The following is a 17,212-nucleotide window of genomic DNA, read 5'->3' as shown; positions in this document are numbered from 1 at the left end:
GCCAAGCACACATATCTGTGAGACTTTCTTGTCAAACATTCATCCTTCCCAACATCCCTATAGAGTGGTCAAGTGCCTGAGGCCAAGAGCGCCTGGACAAGTAGGGCAGTTCTTTTCTATGGGAAGGAAACCACAGAACCCCAGGGTTTGAAGGCAGATGAGAAGCAGTCACCAGAGTCCAAGGCCAGCCAGACCTGTCTGTCCTAGCAGTTTTTGTCCTACAGTAACCCTTAGATATTCAGCGAGTTTTGGGGGTGGAATTCCATTTCAGCCATGGGTTCCTGGACTTGAATGACAGTTCTCCATAGGAAGGAAAGGGCAGAGCCCCAGTGTTTCAAAGGCTGATAAGAGGTGGCCCCAAGGAGGCCAAGGCAGCCAGACCTGTTGTCAGGGAAGAGTCCTTGGAGAGACAAAATTTGGGAGGCCAAACCCCACTTTTGTCAAGGGGCATCAGGATGAGAAGGACAGTTCTTTTCCATAGGAAGGAAAGTACAGAGCCTCAGTGTTTCAAAGGCAGATGAGAGATGGCCCTCAGGAAACAAAGGGAACATAAACAGTCCTGGCAGCTTTTGTCTAGGAGCTATCCTTGGATATAAGGAATTTTGGAGGTGCATTCCCGTATTGGGCCATGGAGGCCTGGACTTGAAAGATGGTTTTATTTTTTTTTTCCATGGGAAGAAAAGCACAGCCCCCAGTGTTTTCAAGGCAGGTGAGAGGCAGGTCCCAAAAGGCCAAGGCCAGCCAGAGCTGTCTTTCCTGGTGTGGTGGTTTGACCAGGAAGAAGTGGGAATTCTGGGATGCTGTGGTCAAACCAATGGATGTTCGGAGTTTGATACTGACACCTGGTGTAGCCAGTGGGGTTTGGACACACCTCCGAGAATACACAGGGGTTAAAAAGCAGGGCACTGGCCCTGGTAGGCTCTCTTGGGACGTCGAGGCGAAGAGGTCAGATCTCCCTCCCCTGTCCAGCCGCTGCTGCTGGGCGGAGGAGGGGCAGCCACGTGGTAGGCCCTGGGCCTGGACTGAGATGGGAGGTGAGGAGGCCCTCGAGGATGGAAGGGTGGAAGACTCCAGGGAGTCAGCCCTCGGGCAGCCATCCCCACCCCCCCAGGAGGGAGAGAGAGAGCCGGCGACACCGAATGTGATAGCAGCCGGCCCAGGAGGAGAAGCGGGGGAAGAGTGCCCGGCCGGAGCGGCAGCGTGTGTGGGAGTGCCGCAGCTCCGGGACAGACAGAGACTGAAAGTTTTAACCCTTTTCTTTCATGATTGGGGCCTTGCAAAAATGCTAATCCTCCTCGAAGCTGAATAAGAAGGGAGATAAGAGATGAGATGAGACAAGGACCTGGCCTGAAGGACGTAGAGAAGACTGGCTGAGTGAAGAGAGAGATGCTTGGAGTGGCCTTGTGGCTGGACTTTTCTTGTGGCCATGGACTCAGTTAGTTCCTGTGACACAGAGACTGCACTTAGGGGGAGGCAGTGCCTCAGAACCAGGAGGGTTCATCGTGGGGATCCCCCGGCCCCAGGGGGTTGGAAAAATATGGGGGGGACAGATGTCCCAAAGCAGAGACTGTGCCTTTTTGGAGTGAGACAAGGCATCCTTGAAAGACAACCCTAAAAGCAGCTCTGGCCATGCACGGTGGTGAGAGCACTGGGCATGGAAGGAAGATGTCACAAGCGGCAAAAGGACTTTTTTTCCGGGCGGTGCCGAGTGACATGGAAGCACACGAGGTTTCAGTGTGTTTCCAGGGGAAGCCTATGGAACAAGAAGGACTCCTCTCCTCTTCATGAACTGAAGTTTGAGTATACTAAAGTGTGGTGCCAGGCTGGGCAGTTGGTGATTTGGGAGAATGTATCGGATTTGGAAAGTCAGGTAGTGGGGAGGAGGAAAGTGGTTTTTTGTAAGGTTTTCAATTTTTTTTTTCTTTTCCTTATAGTTTTTTCCTATTTTCCTGTAGTTTAGGTAATAAAGTGTTCTTTATGTTTAAGCTGGAGCCTGTTTTGCTTATTCCTGGTCACATCTCACAGCAGACACCAGGGTGAGGGCATTTTCATGGGGGCACTGGCTCTGTGCCAGGCTCAAACCATGACACCTGGCAGGCAACATGTGGGAATATTCCTTGGATATAATCACATTTGGAGGAGGAATCCCAATTTCGGCCATGAACCCCTGGAGGACAAGGACAGTTCTTTCCCGCAGGAAGGAGAGCACAGAACTCCAGGGTTTCAGGGACTGATGAGAAGTGACACTCAACATGCCAAGGTCAGCAGGACCAGTCAGGCAGCCCTCAGGAGGCCCAGCTAGCCAGACTTGTTCCATGTTCTTGGATCCTTGGGGCCCTGCAGCATCACAATGGCCCCATGGTTCCATGAGGCCCTGTAGGATCAAAAGACATCTTTGTTTCCATGAGGCCCAGTGATATAACAATGGTCTCCTTGGCTCCACAGTGGCACACTGGCCGCTTGCTTCCATGAGGCCTTGCAGTGTCAAAATGGTTTCCTTGTTTCCATGGGACTGTGCAATGCCACAATGGCCCATTGGTTCCACCAGGCCTGGATGTGTTACACTGGCCACTTGCTTCCATGGGGACCCACAGTGACACAGTGGCCCTTGCTTCCATGAGGTACCTTGCAGTGTCACTGTGGCTGCTTTGGTTATACAAGACCTTGTGGTGTCACAGTGGCCCCTTGGTTCCTGTGGGTCTTGAAATGTCATAATGGTCTCCATGGTTCAATGAGGCCCCACAATGTCACAATGGACTTTTGATTCAAAGAGCTTTTGTACTGCCAACAACAGCCAACAACATTCTCCTTGATTCCATGGTGTCACACTGGATCCTTGGTTTTATGGGGATTCACAATGTCAGCAGGGTGTCCTTGGTTCCATGAGGCCCTGCAGAGCCCCTTGATTCAATGAGGCCTCAAAGTGTCACAGCGGCCTCCAGGATTCCACGAGGACCTGCAGTGTCACCATGAACTTTGGTTCCATGTGTTACAGCACTGTTCCACAAAGCCTTAGTTCCATGGGGCCCTGTAGTGTCACAATGGACTCCTTTGTTCCATGGTGCCACAAAGCGTTACAACTGTCCTTTAGCCTGCCAACACTCCATAGTGTCACAATGGTTCCTTGCTTCCATCAGGCCCTATATGGTCACAATGGCCCCTTGTTTCAGTGAGGCCTTTGGTGTCACATTGGTCTCCATGATTCCAGAAGGCCTTGCAGTGTAACAACAGACCATTGGTTTCACTGAGCCTCACAGTGTCACTGTGGTCCCCTTGGCTCCACAAGGCTCTCAAGTGCCGCAATGGCTATTTGGTTCTACAAGGCCTCAAGGTGTAAAAATGGCCTTCATGGTTCCATGAGGCCCTGCTGTGTCACAATGGACCTTTGGTCCCATGAGGCCTCAGAGTGTCACAATGGTATCCTTGGTTCCATTGGACTCTTCATCCCAAGGAGACCCACAGTGTTCACTGGAGTCCCCTTGATTCCATGAGGCCCTTCCATGCTGCAATGGCCCCTTGGTTCCAGTGGGTCCCAAAGTGTCAGAATAGTCTCCATTGTTCCATGAGGCCCCACAAAGTCACTGTGGTCCCCTTGGTTCCACAGGGCCCCACAGTGTGATGATGGACTCGTGGTTCCATGAGGCTCCTTAGACATGATGGTCTCCTCAGATCCACAGTGTCACAGTGGCCCCTTGGCTCCACGTGGCCATGCTGTGCCACAGTGGCTCATGGTTCCATGAGGCCACACAGTTTAACAAGGAATCCTTGGTTCCATGGGGTCTTGCTGGGTCAAAAAGGTCACCAAGAGGTTTCTCAGTGTCACAATGTTCTCCTTGGATCCGCAGTATCACAATGGACCATTGGTTCAATGTGGCTCCAATGTGCCAAAATGGATTTTGGTTCCATGGGGTTCTGCTGTGTCACAATTGACCTTTTGTTCCATGAGTTTGCTCAGTGTCACAGCTGACTCCTTGGTTCTGTGAGGCCCCACTGTCACCAAGTCTCCAAAATATCCGAATAAGGTTCCTTAACACTAATTTGCTATTTAAGAGGGTATCATTTATTCAGGCCTGAGGTTTACTGAGGGATAACTCCTAACTTTATGTGGACATGTAATTCTACCAGCGCCACTAAATGTGTATTACAGTTTACCCATTACTATAAAACCCACCCCAAGTTCCCAGATTCAGTCCTTTTTTCTCTCACTGCACTCTTGAGCCAGATGTCTTCACTTCCAACCATTCCTGCTGGGAAAGCAGCTCCTGCATGCCTTGTTCCTGTGCAAAAAGTTCACAGGCACAGTAAAAATTGAATTAGCCCTTTTGGTATCAGCCCAAGGCTTTGTGTGGGCAGGCAGAGGCAGGCAGGAGGCAGAGCTGTCAGCAAAGGAAGGGCCCAGCCAGGTGGGGCAGCCGGGGGATGCCGACAGCCTGCAGGGACAGAGGCGCAGGGCAGGGACACCGTGGCACAGCCTGGGCTGCACAGGGCACAGGGATGGGCAGCAGCTGCAAGACAGCCCTGCCAGAGCCAACCTGGGCAGCACTTTGGCCATGGCTGCTGGGCCTGGGCCTGAGGCAGGAGCAAGAGACAAGTAACCCTTGCAGGCCTGGGGCCTCATTGCCTCCTTGTCCCTGCTCAGCAGCCTGGCAGGGGCCGCCCCATGCTCCTGCCCCTGGCATTGCACATCCCCACAGGCCAGTGCCCATCCTGGGAAGAGCCCTGAGCACGGAGGGAGGGACAGGATCTGCATGGCCAGGGGCTGGGGCTCAGGCCTTGGCCCTTTTCATTCCTCAAACACATCCAGCTTTGCTCAGCATCAGAGAGAGCTTGGCCTTGTTTATCCCCACATGTCATCGCTGCCTGCAGTGTATTGCTCTAACTGGAACCGGGGGACACTTTCTCAGTTGGTTCTCTCAGTGAGATCCATTAAATCTTCAAGGAACTTTGGAGTTTCAATTTAATTTTGAGTTCTTGAGAAGTTCTTTGAGCCCACTCTGAGGGACTGAGTCTGATGCAAAGAGCACCAAAGCCCCAGAGGCTCATTAAAGTCCCTGTGCTGTGTCTGTGCTGCTGAGCTGGGCCAGGCTCCTGGCCCAGAGGCAGCTCCTGGCAAGGGCAGCGCTGCAGAGAGACAGCTCTGGCCAGGAGCAGCTCCTGTGCACAGCCCAGCAGGGCTGGGGCACTGCCAGGGCCCCTCAGGGACACCAGCAGGGCACAGACAGAGCTCACAGGGGCTCAGCACTGGCAGGGGCTGTGGGATGGCCCCGAGGGGGCTGTGTCACAGCAGCACCTCTGGGGCTGTCATAGAGGCACAGAGCAGCTGGGATGTCAGCAAGGGGATGTGTGACTGCACAGAATGGGTTGTGTGTGGTCACAGATTGGGCTATGACATTACAGAGTTTGTTATGTGAGGTCATTGAGCAGCTATGGCATCATAGAGAGGATTCTGTGACATAACAGAGCAGGCTGTGACATCATGGCATGGCTCTGTGCCATTATATAGCAGTCTGTGAGGTCAAAGTGTGGGATGTGACATTACAGAGTGGCAGTATGACATCACAGAGGCTTTTGTGGCATCACTGAGGGGGTTGTGACATCACACAGCTGTCAGCGACATCATAGAGTAGGGTGTGAGGCCTAGAGCAGACCCTGCCATCATAGAGGGTGTCCCTGTTACATCAGAGAGCAGGCTGTGACATCACAGAAGAGACTGTGGCATCACATGGCGGCTTTCTGACATCACAAAGTCTTCTGAGACGTCACAGTGCAGCTGCATGACATTCCAGATTGACATGCTAGAGTTGACTCTGAGACATCACAGGGACTTTTTGACATCACAGTGTCTATGTGACATCACAGGAGTTGTCTGATATCACAGAGGGCTGTGTGACATCACAAGGGTTGTGTGACATCCCAGGGGACCATGTGACATCACAGGGGGCTGTATGACATGGCTGTGTGACATCACAGGGCTGTGTGAGGTCACTGGGGAGGTCACTCTGCCCCGGCCCCCCTAACAGCTCCCCCCAGAGCAGTTCAACCCTGCCCGTGCACAGCAGGGTCCCCTGTCCCCCCAGGTCCCCCCGCCCCCGGCTCCGCAGCCTCCCCCAGAGGATGTTCCACGAGGTCGACCCCAGAGCCTGACACGGGGACGGGGGGCCGGGGCCCTGGGGGTGGCACAGGGGGACAGGGACCCCCTGGCAGCTTCCCCGTGTTCCCCAGGGCCAGAGTCTGGGCCAGGGCTCCTTCATCCTGGTAAAGATAAATATCATAATATTGGCTTTTTGGAAATATTAAAATGGATTTTATATGTGTGCTGTTAAAGTAACTTTGTTCTAAAAATATCGCTTTTATTTCTGTTGTAAATTAAGCTCAGTGAAATAGCTGCTTGTGGTAAACTGCCTGCTTGGATGGGATAACATCCAATGCACACAGGATGAGGACACCTGGACAGATCTGCAAACTATCACCACTCACTGTCTGAAGGCAGAGATGACCAAGGCCCCAAAACTGGAGGTGATAAAGACAAGGAGCCAAAACCACAGCCAAGAAACACACATGCTCTGAAAAGGCAGACCCAAGGAGGGGCCATGTAAAATCGTTCCTGGAATATGTAAAGTAGTTCATGGATATGCATGAGGGTCTATGAATATGCAACAGGCTGATGTAAGGGGAAAGGCATTTCAGGGGTATCCCCGAAGGTAACAGGGTTCTCCGTGCTGAGTGTCAAGATGCACCCGGCTGTAATAACTTTTGCTCCATGGTCCTGGTCTCCCATTGTCCTTTATTCAACTTTGTACAATTTCACAGGAGAGTGAATCTGTTTTTCACAAATGGAATCTCAAGGAAACAAGGGTCAGTTGCTAAGCCAAGGCTCTGCTTTGACCAAGTGGGGCCTTATGGGACACAGGTGCCACTGGGACATTGCCGGGTCTGGTAGGAACAAGCCTCCGTTATTGCACAGTGTTGCAGAGGAGTAGTGTCATAGTTGGGTCTCACAATGAGGAGGTAGATACTATGTGTATGTTAAGATGTGTAGTGATGTTAATGTCATCCGTCCCCCATAGTCCTCTTTCCCCTCCCCTTGTAATGGCCTTGGTGGTTGGGGCATTTGGGGAGGGCAGGTTTGTCACTAAGAGGCACAGCATAGCTGTTGAAGATTGCAGTGCAAGTTGTTTGCCATTGCCATCTGTATGGCAGATTACCTTTGTCCAGTGGGCAGTTTGCTTTATCTCTCTCTTTGAGTGCCCACATTCACACCTCCCTCGGGAGGGAACATCTGCTGATAACAGACTATTGAATGTCATTGCATGACTGATAAGAACACTAACATCCCATGGTGAGATGTTCAGCCCAGAGGAAGGAGCCAAGCATTCCTACTCAGATATAATCCAGAAATTTTTTGAGACACCAGCATGTTTTTTCTCCACGGGATTCCCCAGAGAAACAGCAGCTGCGTCTCCTTCCACTGGGTCTTCAGAGGAAGAATACATCCTTCTCTACAGATTCCCCTTGCACCAACCAAACCACCCCTGACACTGCAGGAGGGCTGCAGCCACAATTCCAATGGGACTGCCACCAACACCCTGACCCACAGGGTGTCAGGTTGGGTTCTGACTCTGTCAGTGTTGTTCTAGTGTACTGCAATGTTTATTTTATCCTTTTTTTTTTTCCCCCTATTAAAGAGCTGTTATTTCCTGCTCCCATATTTTTGCATGAGAGACCCTTAATTTAAAATTTATAGCAATTTGGAGGGGTGAGGAGGGTTTACATTCTCCATTTCAGGGGAAGCTCCTGCCTTCCTTAGCAGACTCCTGTCTTTCCAAACCAAGACAGATTTTGGCGCCTAATGTGGGGCTCGAGGGCACAGAAACAAAAAAGGAATAACAGTTCCTGAGTAATCTAATTTTTGTGTGTAGCTATAGAAACCTCATTAAGCTACACCATGTGGTCCAGCTTGCCCTGGTTTGGGTGGCACGTGATCGTGGCTTTATTCCTCCCATTTATAGGCCCTTATCTAAACATGGGTCCTATAACCAAGGCTACTGTGGCTGTTATCCGGTTTGTTTTATGGGTGAATAAGGTGAGGAATTCATGGGTTTTTAATTCCCTTGGAAAGCAGGCACACAGATTCACAGCTATCACACACTAACAGTATGGTTTTGGGGTTTCTTTAATAATGGCACTTGCTGTAAGGAAATGACACTGGGTGAAATCTTCTCCCAACCCTTTAGCCATCTCTTTGGGTCTGCCCCACTACTTTTTGAAGGGTTCACATCCACTCTAAATATTAATGATATCATACAGTGGCTGGTGTTGCTGATAGGCCTGCTCTATTTAGCATTTAGAGAGGAGGGGTGACTTACCTGGATAACCACCCTGACACCAACCCCAGAATCTAATACGCCACCAGAGTCTGGGGATGCTGCTGTCCCAGAGCCTGACCCTAGCCCACATCCCACCCCAGATGTGAACTACCCAGATTGGCTGGGGCGTCTGGTGAAGGAGATACGTGAGATGGGCTGGATGCTGAAGGAATACACTTCCCCAGCTGGTGAGAAGCCCTCCCTCTGCCGTGAAGAAAGAAAGTGTAATAGTGCAGCAGCAGAACCCACAGATGTTACAACTGTCCAGGTTCCAGCTGAATTGCAAAGGCAGTCACAGCCAGCAGCAGTTGCCCCTCTAGAAACAAAGAGATCAAAGACAAAATCAGAGCACCCAGATAAAAGACAGCCCTCACAACCCACAGGGGAGCAAGAGGTTGCAATCATCACCAAGTCCCTGACGTACAAAAGTCTCCGTAATCTGCGCACAGACATTGTATGACGGGGATGTGAGGCTTATACAACCTGGCTGCTTTGCGTCTGAGATGTTATGAGTACAAGCGTCCAGCTGGATGGTGGTGAGGCAAGGAATTTGGGACCCTTGACCCACGACTCAGGTATCAATCAGATTGTTGAAAAGGAGCCAGAGTCTCTTTCCCTCTGGGAGCGGCTTTTAATGAGTGTCAGAGAGAGGTTTGGCCACAGGGAGAGAATGCAGGACCAGCACCACAGAATGTGCTGGAAGACCCTTGAGGAAGGGATCCAACAGCTGAGAGAAGTGGCAGAATTAGAGGTACTCTTTAGGAGGGATGGACAGCATGATAATGACCCCGACAAAGTCAGGTGCACAGGGCAAATGTTGTGGAGCCTGGCAAATCCTGGGCCATACCAATACACCACCTTTATTGCAACAATTAATGCTGATAACAACCAAGAGGCAGTGGGTTCTATAGCCAACAAGCTTAAGAATTATGAAAGCATGATCAATGGACTGATGCAGGCTCATGTCTCTGCTGTGATTAAGGACCTCAAAGAGGAGATGAGGGAGGTGGTGAGGGAAGAGGTGAGGAGGAACAGTTCCCACATTGCACCACTGTGAGTCACAGGGCCCAGAGTCAGAGCTCAACGTTCCCCAGCTAGAGAGAGGGGGGGGTACACCCCACGGGCTGACCTGTGCTTTTTTCTGCGTGACCATGGGGAAGACATGGGAAGGTGGGATGGAAAACGCACTTCTGTCCTGGCAGCACGGGTGCATCAGCTCAAGGAGGGAAACACAAATCAAGGAAACTCCAGTAAAGTGAAGGTAGCCTCAGCCTCTCATGACTGAGCTGCTGAGTATGATCTGTCAGGACCCCTGGAAGGTACCTCTGCCATAAATACCCAGGGTTTTAGGGGCCCTGCCTCCAGCCACGGAGAGGCACCAGAAAACTGGATTTTCTGGACGGTGTGGATCCGATGGCCTGGCACATCAGAACCACAAAAGTAAGATGCTTTATTGATACTGGTGCGCAGTGTACCCTGATACCATCGGGACATGTGGCGGCAGAACCTGTTTCCATTGCCAGGGTGACGGGGGGAACACAGCAATTGACCCTGTTAGAAGCTGAGGTGAGCCTGACTGGGAAAGAGTGGAAAAAACATCCTATTGTGACTGGCCCAGAGGCCCCGTGTATTCTGGGCATAGATTTCCTCCTGAACGGCTATTACAAAGACCCAAAGGGACTCAGATGGGCTTTTGGCATAGCTGCTGTGGAGGCAGAAAACATCAAGCAGTTGAACACTTTGCTTGGACTATCAGAAAACCCGTCTGCAGTAGGACTCCTGAAGGTGGAAGAGCAAAGACCACCAATTGCCACCTCAACAGTGCACCGCCGGCAGTATCAGATGAATCAAGTTGCCATGATCCCCATCCACAAAATGATCCGTGAGCTGGAGAGCCAAGGGCTGGTCCGCAAGACCCACTCACCCTTCAACAGCTTCACTTGGCCTGTGCGTAAATCTGAAGGAGAATGGAGATTGACTGTGGACTATCGTGCATTGAATGAAGTGACTCCACCACTGAGCGCTGCTGTGCCGGACATGCTGGAACTCCAGTACGAGCTGGAGTCCAAGGCAGCAAAGTGCTTTGCCACCATTGGCATTGCTAACACATTTTTCTCCATTCCTGTGGCAGCAGAATGCAGGCCTCAGTTTGCTTTCACCTGGAGGGGAGTGCAGTACACCTGGAACCAACTGCCCCAGGGGTGGAAGCACAGCCCCACCATCTGCCATGGACTGATTCCAGACTGCGCTGGAAAAGGGTGAGGCTCCAGAGTACCTGCAGTACATCGATGACATCATTGTGTGGGGGAACACGGCAATGGAAGTATTTGAGAAAGGAGAGAGGATCATCAGGATTCTGCTAGAAGCCAGCTTTGCTGTCAAGAAGAGCAAAGTCAAGGGATGTGCCAAAGAGATCCAGTGTATGGGAGTGAAGTGGCAAGACGGACTGCATCAGATTCCCACTGAGGTCATCAACAAAATCACCGCGATGTCTCCACCAACTAGCAAGAAGGAAATGCAATCTTTCCTGGGTGCCATAGGTTTTGGAGAATGCACATTCCTGAATAAAGTAAGATTGTGAGCCCTTTTTACCTGCAAGAAGAAGGAGTTCCACTGGGGTCCTGAACAGCAACAAGCCTTTGCCCAGATCAAGCAGGACATTGCTCATGCAGTAGCCCTTGGCCCAGTCAGGACAGGACCAGAGGTGAAGATTGTGCTCTACTCTGCAGCCAGGAACCATGGCTTGTCCTGGAGCCTTTGGCAGAAGGTGCCTGGGGAGACTCGAGGCCGATCACTGGGATTTTGGAGTCAAAGCTAAAGAGGCTCTAAAGCCAATTACACTCCCACAGAGAAGGAAATCTTGGAGTCCAGGCTGCCTCAGAGGTGATTGGTACAGAAGAACAACTCCCCCTGGCACCCTGACTACCGGTGCTGGGGTGGATGTTTAAAGGAAAGGTTCCCACTACCGACCACACCACTGACACTACATGGAGTAAATGGATTGCTCTTATTACACAGCATGCCAATATTGGAAATCTGAATCGCCCTGGGATTCTGGAGATAATTACAAACTGGCCGGAAGGTGAGAACTTTGGTCTTGCTAATGAAGAGGAACAAAAACCAGTGACACGGGCTGAAGAGGCTCCTCCCTATAACCAACTGCCCCCAGAGGAAACACGCTACGCTCTTTTCACTGACGGCTCCTGTCGCATCGAAGGGATGAACAGGAAGTGGAAAGCAGCCGTATGGAGCCCCACACGATAGGCTGCACAAGCTACCGAAGGAGAAGGTGGATCAAGCAAACTTGCTGAACTCAAAGCTGTTCAACTGGCCCTGGACATTGCTGAGAGAGAGAAATGGCCAAAGTTCTACCTCTACACTGATTCATGGATGGTAGCCAATGCTCTGTGGGGATGGCTGGAGAGGTAGAAAGAGGCAAACTGGCAGCATAGAGGAAAACCAATCTGGGCTGCTGAAGAGTGGAAAGACATTGCTACCAGGGTAGGGAGGTTACCTGTGAAGGTCCGCCATGTAGATGCCCATGTCCCCAAGAGCAGGGCCAATGAGGAACACCAAAACAATGAGCAAGTAGACCAAGCTGCAAAGATAGGGGTGTCCAAAATAGACCTAGATTGGGAACATAAGGGAGAGTTATTCCTAGCTCGATGGGCCCATGACGCCTCAGGCCACCAGGGCAGAGATGCCACCTATAAGTGGGCACGAAACCGAGGGGTGGATCTAACCATGGACAGTATTTCTCAGGTTATCCATGACTGTGAGACGTGTGCTGCCATCAAGCAGGCCAAGCGAGTGAAGCCCCTGTGGTACGGTGGGCGGTGGTCCAAGTACAAGTATGGGGAGGCCTGGCAGATTGACTACATCACACTGCCCCAGACACGCCAGGGCAAGCGCTACGTGCTGACCATGGTGGAGGCCACCACTGGATGGTTGGAAACCTACCCTGTGTCTCATGCTATGGCCTGGAACACCATCCTGGGCCTGGAAAAGCAAGTTCTGTGGAGACATGGCACCCCTGAGAGGATTGAGTCAGACAATGGGACTCATTTCAAGAACAGCCTTATCAACACCTGGGCTAGGGAACATGGCATTGAGTGGGTGTACCATATCCCCTACCATGCTCCAGCTGCAGGAAAAGTGGAGAGGTACAATGGACTACTAAAAACCCAGTTGAAAGCTTTGGGTGGGGGATCTTTCAAGAACTGGGAGCAGCATCTAGCAAAGGCCACCTGGTTAGTTAACACCCGAGGTTCCACCAACCGAGCAGGTCCTGCCCAGTCTGAGTCCCTGAATGTAATAGAGGGAGACAAAGTCCCAGTGGTACATATCAGAGGTTTGTTAGGAAAGACTGTGTGGATCAATTCTGCCTCGAGTACAGACAAACCCATTCGTGGGGTTGTCTTTTCTCAGGGACCAGGTTGCACGTGGTGGATAATGCAAAGAGATGGAACAACACGATGTGTACCTCAGGGAGATCTGATTGTGGGGTAAGAATGATATGCAATATCACTGTTCATTGGATGTTACTGCTATTGTCTGTACATTAAACCATACAGACATGAGTTGGAAGGAAATGTGTAAGAGTTGAAGGTCTGGGCAAGTGATAGATGGAGCTTTAAGTGACTAAAGTGAAAAGGGGCTCTGCAGCTCTGTAATACAGGGCCTGGATTCAGTGGTCCAGTGTGGGGATGTGATGAAGGCATGATGGGTATTGCTTGTAATTTTGGGGAAACAGATGGAAATTTTGTATGAATAATGCATGATGTGTTGTAGTATGTTGATGATATGGGGATAAGGGGTGGAATGTCCTGGGGTGATGTTATGATGCTTGTATCCCCATTCATCTGTTCTGTGCCTTTAAGACCGGCTCTGAAGAGTGGAAGTTTTGTTTGGGTTTCTCTTATCAGGGACACAGAGACAAACAGTACATAGGGCTGTTTTTCACTTCTTGCTTTCAGCTTGCTGCTTTGCTTGCTCTCTTTTCTGCTCTCACTTCTGCTCTGCTTTGGCCTCTGCTTATTAGCTAGTTTAGCTAAACAGTCCACATCCCTTCCTGGACTGTTTCTCCTCTCCTGTTCCTGTGACCATCTCGAACCTGCTCCGGACTGGGACCCGGGAACACCAAAGGTTCAGCTGCAGCAGTTGCCCCAGTGCCAGAGGGACTGAGAACAGAGCAACCACCCCCAAAAGAGACTTTCTGATTTTGTCATCTTTCTCAGAGCGGTGTCATCGGGTATTGTTCATTTTGTGTGCTGGGGGGTGTTGTTCCTGAAATAAACAGGCTCTTTCCACCTCTCTCCAAGGAATTTTTTCCTGAACCGGTTGGGGGGAGGGGACGTGTGGGTTTTGCTTTCTGGAGGGGCCCTCCTTTGCAGATTCTTTAACAAATTTGCCCTAAACCAGGACACTGAGCCACGCCGGAGAGAAAAAGCAGTGAGGGGCTCCAGCCCAGATGCTTCATTGCCCTGCCTGCTCCATGGAGCTCTGCCATGGGAGAAAGCCAACGCCGGACGAGCCCCTGAGCTTCCATCAGCTGCTGGAACTGCTCTGTGACAGCTCCTGTTCTTCCGAGAGAGACCCCGGCGCCTTCTTGTAACACGTGTCATGGGGGGATTCTGTTTGTTAATAAACTGTGGGGGGTTTTCCACTTTCATCTATCAGTAATAATTTCCTATTGCTGGAAAGGGGTTGTTGGAACACTTTAGAGGAGACGACTTATTGCACAATATCCTGTTTGAAGTTGTCTCAAACTGTGTGAGACAGATGGCTTCACACAGGAGCATCCCCAAGGCTGCTGAGGGGAAGGCACAGAGGAAGACAAACCCAGTATTTCTGAGGGAAACTCCTTGACACCAAACCAACCTGAGCTGTCAAACAGCAGACCTGATGTTTCGACACATGGGCCAAAGGGGAAACCTTTCAGTGTGTTTGGTCCAGGCTGGGTTATGCTCGAGGCAAAGGTGTGTCAGTGTGTTGGATAATACTCTTTTCTTGACCTAGAGATGGGGACACTGAGAGGTGTTTTAAAAACTTATATTCCATTTTCAGTCTCATGAGAAGGATGAGAAAATACACATAATTTACACCATCACAATCAGAAGCCAACTATTTCCTAATTACAGTAGTTCTTGGTCTATCAGATTTTTGCCATGCCATGTTGTAGATGCCTTAAAGCCAATTATTTAAAACTACCCCTTGTGGGTCCCACTAAAATGCATCTTTCATAGCTCTATTTTTCCAAAGTCTTATTTGCAAGGCCATCCTTTGAAACTTTTTTCTAGCTCCATTTCTCTCTCAACAATATCTGTCCTACTCCATGGCATTTTTAAGTTAGCATTTCTTGTCTCAAGATTTATATACAGATTCATACTGTGTGGGGCCTTCTATTAGGCTCTAAAAACTTTCTACAAATCCATTTCCCCCATCAGTGCACTTGGCTCCTTCTCTCCTCATTGTGCCTGGCAAGCACAGGAGCCCAGAGCTCCTGCAGAACCCATCACAGCACTCAGTGGGAGCAAACTTGTGTCCAGTCCTCGCCTGGAGCTGTGGTGCCCAGCATTCCACCACACTGGAATGAGGAACTGCTCCTGCTCTTTCAGAAGGAGATAAGGAGCTTTGGCCTTCAGATCAATTGTCTGCAGGCTCCTGCAGTGCCTGGTGCCGCTCCCTTGCCAGAGGCACCCCAGGCCAGGGGGGCACATCTGGGCTGCTGTGTCTGGCTCTGGGGCTCCCTGTTCTGGGCAGTGAGGAGGAGCTGCAGAGGCTCTGCAGGACTGACAGGATGGGCTTTGGGGCTGGCAGGAGGAACTGAGGGACCTGGGCTGCTGGAGCTTCTGAAGAGGAGGCCCAGGGCTCATCGTGCAACTGCTCCAAGGGTGGTTTCAGAGAATCCCAGAATCAGCAAGGGTGGAAGAGGCCATGGAGGTCATCAAGTCCACCCTGTGCCCTGACACCGCCTTGTCTCCCCTGAGCCTCCTCCAGGATAAACAACTGCAGGTCCTTCAGCCACTCCTCACAGGACTTGTGTTCTTCCAGACCCCTCCCCAGCCTTGTTGCCCTTCTCTGGACACACTCCAGCCCTTCCATGTCCTTCCTAAATTAGGGGGCCCCAGAACTGGAAATAGCACTCGAGGTGCTGCCCAAGCAGTGCTGAGCACAGGGGAAGAATCCCTGCCCTGCTCCTGCTGGCCACACCATTCCTGAACCAGGCCAGGAGCCATTGGCCTTCTTGGCCACATGGGCACACTGCTGACTCATGTCCAGCCTGATGTCCATTGGTCCCTGCAGGTCCCTTTCTGCCTGGCTGCTGTCCAGCCACTCTGGTGCCTTGCTGAGGGAGAGAGGCAGGGAGGGAACGGGTCCAGATGCAGTCCTTCCTGAAATGTGGTGTTTGCTGGCACTGCCAGTTCCCAGATCTTGGTATTTCCATATTCTGGCACAGCCCAAGTCCAGCAATTTGCTGGCAAAGAAAGCCAAAATCAAGCAAATACCTGGTACCTACAGCAACCCGATCTCATGTTTGCTGACATGCCCGGTACTCAGATCCAGAATTTTTCAGATGCTTGCACAGCATAATTCCAGCAATTTGCTGGCACAGAAAATAAGCATCTGGCAATTTCCCAGTGCCGGCACATTCCGCACCAAAATCTGGCCTGCCCTGGCACTGCCAGTGCCCACATCTGGCAATTTCCCTCTTCGGGCACCACCCATATCCAGAATTTGCTGGCAAAGAAAGCTAAAACCTGGCAATTTCCCCTTGCCAGCACTGCCCAATCTGGAGTTTGTTGGCAGCAGGATTCCAAGAAAGATGGAAGGAAAGAAGGAAAGAAAAGAGGAAGGCATCCAGACCCAGTCCTTCCTGGAGCCTGCAGCCTGAAATGGGCTGTTTGCTGGCACTGCCAGTGCCCAGATCTGGAAATTTCCCTATTCTGGCACAGCCCAAGTGCAGCAATTTGCTGGCACAGAAATCCAAATCCTGTGGCAGCTTCCTGCTACTGGGTCTGGCACCACCCACATCTTGTGTTTCCTGCACCAGAACCCAGATTTGGAAATTTCTCAGTGCCAGCAGAGTCCAAATCTGGCAGATTTCTGTCGCTGGCAATGACACCACCCAGATCTGGTGTTTGCTGGCAGTGCCAGCGCCCAGATCTGAAAACTTCCTGGTGCTGGCACAGGCCAAGTCCAGTGATTTGCTGGCACAGAAAGCCAAAATTTGGAAATCTGCAGGTTCTGGCTGCAGCACCATCCAGATCTGGTGTTTGCTGGGACCGCCAGTGCTCAGATTTGGAAATTTCCCGATGCCTTCACAGCCCAGGTCTAGCAATTTGGCTTTAGCTTGCTTAGGAAGAGAAGTTCCTTGGACTGTGACTTTCCTTTTTCTTGGAACTGTTTAAACCTGCTCTGGACTGAAAACCCAGACAAACACCGGCAGCAGCTCAAACCTGTGGCCCACCAAGGTCTGGGACGCTGCATTCCAGCACCACAGGGACTTAGAAGAGACCGAGTGAGCCAACTACAACCCACAAAAAGGACTTTCTGAATTTGCCATCTCTTCAGCACTGTCAGAGGTTTGATTTAATATAATTCATTTTTCATGCTTGTGAATAATTTACTTGTTAAATAAACGGGGGTTTTTTCACTTTTCTCGAGGGAAGTCTTTTCCTGAACTAGTAGGGGGAGGGGCCGCTTGAACTTGCTTTCTAGACGGACCCCTTTTGGAGATTTCCTCCCCAAATTTGCCCTAAGCCAGCACAAACAGTTACAATGAAAATTGCACCAGTGGCATCATTTCCTGGTGGCAAATCTTGTGACAGAAGCTTGACCTCGTT

The sequence above is a fragment of the Zonotrichia albicollis genome, unplaced genomic scaffold (assembly GCF_047830755.1).
Source record: "Zonotrichia albicollis isolate bZonAlb1 unplaced genomic scaffold, bZonAlb1.hap1 Scaffold_254, whole genome shotgun sequence".
NCBI lineage: Eukaryota > Metazoa > Chordata > Aves > Passeriformes > Passerellidae > Zonotrichia > Zonotrichia albicollis.
Note: the sequence above shows the minus strand (reverse complement) of the source record.